Source organism: Alligator mississippiensis, chromosome 12 (assembly GCF_030867095.1).
Source record: "Alligator mississippiensis isolate rAllMis1 chromosome 12, rAllMis1, whole genome shotgun sequence".
Taxonomy (NCBI): domain Eukaryota; kingdom Metazoa; phylum Chordata; order Crocodylia; family Alligatoridae; genus Alligator; species Alligator mississippiensis.
This window is the reverse complement of record NC_081835.1, coordinates 53,210,799-53,215,753: the sequence shown is the minus strand read 5'-3', so window position 1 is coordinate 53,215,753 and position 4,955 is coordinate 53,210,799. Positions and strand designations below refer to the sequence as shown.

Here is a 4,955-nt window from a genome sequence, read left to right as displayed (position 1 = left end):
AGTAGCTTCAGTGCAGATATGGTCAGTCTGGGTTTTCAGCTGATCACTACATAAATTTCCTACATTGATGCCCACATGGTGCTTTCTGATTTTCACAGGCATACATTAGATTGAAACCAACCCCAGAGAGGGAGCCAAAATCCATCCCCCTAACTCTACCTGGATTGCACAATCAAAATGTTTCACACTGCACACTCATGCCTGCCAACCACATGACTCAGGTTACTGGGGCAACGTCCAGAGGGAGGGAAGGGAAGAAGGAAATAGTGTTGTGAAAAATAAACTGCAGCCCAGCTGAATGCAAGTCAGAGAGAAGGGCAGCAAAGGCCAGCCAGAAAGCACAGCTTGTGTGGAGACCTGAAGGAGATGGTCTGAGTACTTATCAATGGTAAGAAAAACTTCTTAAGGTAACATAGAGTCAAGGGTGATTTCTATTTGGTAAATCCATCTTCAGTCTCTCTAATTTATGGCCCCTATCAGCAGAGGAAGGCTGAAGATCGAGTGCATTGAAATGCAGTCGGCATTACCAGGTCTTCATCAACAGGGCTTTGGTACTGAAATCACAGATGTTGTCAGGTGTTGTCATTAATCATCGATGATAGACAATTTTCTGCTGTCACAGACAGCCTGCTGTGGCACAGAGAGGAGACTGCTGCCATGTCAGTGCAAGGGTATCTGAAGTCCTCTCAGCAGGGACTCTTAGCAGCTCCCCCTACCCACAGCATCATCGTATGATTTTTAAAAGGCCGATACGGATGGGGACTAGGGAGGAGAATGGAGCAGCCAGCTGGGGAAGCCAAGAAAAAATTGCTTAGTTATTAAAATAATCCTTCATCTGACTGGTCTCACACTGGTGTTATCAGGAGCTATTCCTCTGAAGTTCATGGAGCTATTTGTGACAAAAGTGGAGTCAGTAAGCAAACAGCCAGGCCCATTTCTTCCAGTTGCTTCCAGTTGCTTTGACTTCCTCTGCTCCTGTGGACCAGGATCTGCTGTGCTATCGGTTTAATCTCTCTCAGGGCTTTGAACCAGCTTGTAAACTGAACTACCATATTCTGTTCTGTAGAATAGATTTTCTGTTAATTATACTTTCATCTTAAAGCTCTGATCCTGTTGTATAGCAGGTATGTTATACCTGCTAGACCGGCAAAGATGATTCATAAGAGATAATGTGCTCCTGGGAATTTTCCTTTCACTTTGGTGCCCTGTGAAGCTTTTTCTCCCAGTTTGCTTCAGAGGACTCCTAATATTTTCAGTTTCCTTCCTTATCTCTACAGCCTGCAGGTATGTGTCAGGGAAGATTAGGAGCCTATGTGGCAGGAGAGACGAGGAGGAGCCTTCTAGCTGCACAGCCCAGCCAGCTGACCACAACCAGAGCCAAAGTATGTGCATTTCTTCTTGGGACTGTCATGATAACATACAATTAGAGAGGCTGTGTAGTGTAATGGCTAGAGCAGAGGTCTCAAACTCAGATCCCGTTTCTAGTCCTACCCCTGCTACTGACCTGATCTATGTGCCTGTATCATCGAGTCACTCCTAGGGCTGTCAGATGTTTCCATCCACAGTGCACGATGTATCATTTGTGTGTCCCAGTTTGTACCATCCCTGGCAGTCCTGCTATCTCCTAAAGAGGACCAAGAGTCTTCCTGCTTACTAGATTTTTTTCCCTGAACAAGAAGCACACTGTTTAATCCTGCAACAGTGGCATCATTTTCTTGTCATTTCTCCTGCTTAATTTTCTACCTCTGTTTTTTTTTTTAATTTTCAACACCACCATCCTGTTCTAGACCCTTAAAGAGAGAAACAACCATAGCCAAAGCTGTACTGCAGGTAATCACAGGGGTGTGTGGATATATGTTGTTTAAGTGTTTAGCATCCTGCATTTCCCAGATGTAGGTCTCCCCACGGGGCTTTCTGAAAGCCTGTGTTATTTCCTATAATCAGATATCCTGTTAGCAAAACGCATCATCACACACCAGGGTCAGCAACACAAAAAAATCTGTTTTCATTGCCAGTACTCCCTCCCTCCCTGTTGCATCAGTCAAACAGGCAGTTCATTTAAAAACCCACCAGTCAGTATGACTTGGCAGATTGCTCATGGAATATCTGGGGAGATTGCCACACATTCACCCGCCTGCAATTCAATACCTTTGATACTTGCCACTGAATCACTTGGGACACTCCCTGCTGTGCCTCCTCCCTTTCTCATTATCAGCCCTGTGAGATACAGCGTTCTGCTCAGCAGACCTGCACTTTTGTGCTCACTGTATGTAAAATGCATCGATCCTGTGCTCCTTTATGCCAAGATAAGTCTAACTGAGCTGCTGTTCTGGTTCTTTTAGTGTGTTGCCCATGTATCTATGATTAAAATGTAAATACAGAAGCACTGGGGTGGTAGATTGAGCCATGTGAGCCAGAGCTGGAGGGCCAAGTTATATAGCAGGGCTGGAAGGCTCCAAAGCATTTCTCCAGCTTCAAAGAGAAGCCATATGGGGAAGATTTACCTGGTAAAGGATTCTGGTCCTCCTCTCACTTCCACCAGTTCTATACCATTGATAACTCCACTGAACTCAGGGGAGTATGTCCTGACTGGCTCTAGTGGGCATGTGCAGACAAGCCTGCAAGTGGGGTTTGAAACACCGCAAACTGCACATCTGCACCCAATTTGCACAGCAAATGTCGCACCCATTTGCCATGCAGATTTGCAGCACAGTGCCAAAAATTGACACTGGGAGATCCTGGTGTGAAAAAACAAACCTGCCACAAAAAGTGGCACAGTGCACTCAGCATGGGATGCCAAAAATAGAGGCTGGCCAGCCAAAGTCATGCTCCAAATGGCCAGATTAGCACTGCCGCTGCCCCGGGAGGCCCCCGGGACCCCAGGTAAGGCTGCTGGGGCCAACAAAGGTGCCGTCCCCAAACTGCCCTATCCCACCTGGGACAATTTATCCCAAACCAACCCAACATGCAGGGGTATGCGCAGCAGCAAAAAACAGTGGCACAAATTTGTGTTGCTGCCATTTTTGCCATGACAACTGCATGCCCCTGCACGTGGGGAGGCACCCAGTGTGATTAAGCTCACAACAGGATCCAGCTAAAAGGATCTGGGCTTTGTCATCCTGAGTTACTATATACAACAGCAGGAGTAGCCAAGACTCTCACACACAGCTCTGTCGTCAGCCAAGAGCTGCTAATTCTGTTCTGCAAATGGAAAGAAATAAGGTTTGTGATTGGAAATTTCCCTCCCAATGCTCATAAAGGGAAAAATTGGCGGGAGGAGCAGCAGTGCTTTATTATTATTACTGCTGTTGGTGTTAATCTCAGGAGCAGTGTCTTGCCACACAGGTGAGGGTGTGCGGAATTCTTTGCAACAAAGGCAGCCTAGTTTGTCTAATGTTTAACTATAAGCTAAACACAAACTGTTTTAAACAGGCTGAATTAAAATTAGGCCTGTAATGGGGGTCATGTAATGCTCAGCGCTGCTATGGGATGAGATGCGTGGATGATGACATTAACTCCCTTTAAGAGAACCAGCTAAAACTCATTAGCTGCTATGCCAGAGTAACTCTAGTGCAATCAAGGGGGCTCCACCAATTGACAGAACCTGAGGATCTGGTTTAATGTGTGAAGATAGAGAGGGCTAGACCCCAGCTGGTGTTGGGCTGTGTTGACTTTGATCTACATGGTGGGTAAAGCCAGATCCTTCTGATGAAGCAGCATCACTTAGGAGTGTTGTTTATGTCACATTTCTATATGGGCAGAAACCAGAGCATAGAAGCAGTTACACAAACCCAAAAGGGTTTTTTGTGCTATAATGCATTTCACCTGCCAGTCCAGTACAAGCTATACCAACAAGAGCATAATTTTGCTTGCTAAATTGTCTCTCTGCTACTTAGGCCAATGTAACTATACTGGCAAAGTTGTCTAAGGTTGACCTGGCACAATTCTCTCAGATTTACTCTCATGATTTTCTGCTGGCAGGCTTGTAATGCAATCTCCTCTAGCTAATGTTGAAGCTCTGTCAACAGCAATAATCCTTTTCATTCCTGTGGCTAATGATGGTTCTCCCTCTTTTTTCTGATGTTCCATCTTTTCAGATGTAAACACAGTGACATCAGAAGGCCCACGAGTGACAGACTCAGTCACCAAGAATAATGGTCTCATCCTTGAACAACCCTGTAGATCCTGAGGGTAGCTGGCCTTGTGTTCTTCCTTGGCAGCCCTAGAGCCACCATTTTCACTGACCATGCCTTGCTGGTGTGCTCCTGTTTCCCCAGGGATTAGAAATGTTTCACCCACAAATCCACCCACCATCACCTGTGTACAATGATACCTGTTGTCCTTCTTCACCTCTTGCTGCCAGGACCTCCCTGCATGAACATGAATTAAAACACCTGAGCAGCAGCTGTAACTCCTGGCTGTCAGGGGCTCGCTCCATGCCCTTTATGTCCCATGTCTGGGCCAGAGAGCACAATGGAAAAGTGTTTTTCTGTAGTGATTAGGGCCAAATTTTGTTTTCACTTATGTTAGTGTTAATTCAGTGTTGCTTCCCTGCCTGTCAGGTGTTACAGTTTCCTTGACTGCAGTGGAGCTATGCCAATTTACAACCAAGATTGGCCCAGCAGAAATCCCCCCAATTCTGGTAGTGCTTTGAACACAGCCAGACTCTCCCTTCCACAGATGAAAGTGGTGACCTTGCTACCCAGGTTCAACACTAGACCATGTGAAGTAGGCATTGGAGGGCCCAGCTCTTGATATGTGGTGAGCCAATTTCCTTTCTTATGAGAAACTCTTCCTGTATTGTCACAGTGAGCAATGAAGACAGCTTCACAAACTCCCATTGTGTGGAGACGAATGTGTCCGAATCCTTCCTGTGATGCAAACCCAGAATTCAACCAGAAATAAAGATTACAATCAAAACTGAAGAAAGTGTGTTGTAAATGTAAAGCCTCTGA

General features: G+C 45.8%; 1 long non-coding RNA gene across 1 annotated transcript; it reads left to right on the top strand.

The window, feature by feature from the left end:
* The first annotated feature begins 262 nt into the window (after positions 1-262).
* On the top strand, positions 263-4,929 carry LOC102563631 (uncharacterized). The gene is made up of 3 exons (XR_363745.4): positions 263-388; positions 1,278-1,382; positions 4,098-4,929. It is a non-coding gene; the product is annotated as an uncharacterized LOC102563631 (long non-coding RNA).
* Positions 4,930-4,955: the final 26 nt, after the last annotated feature.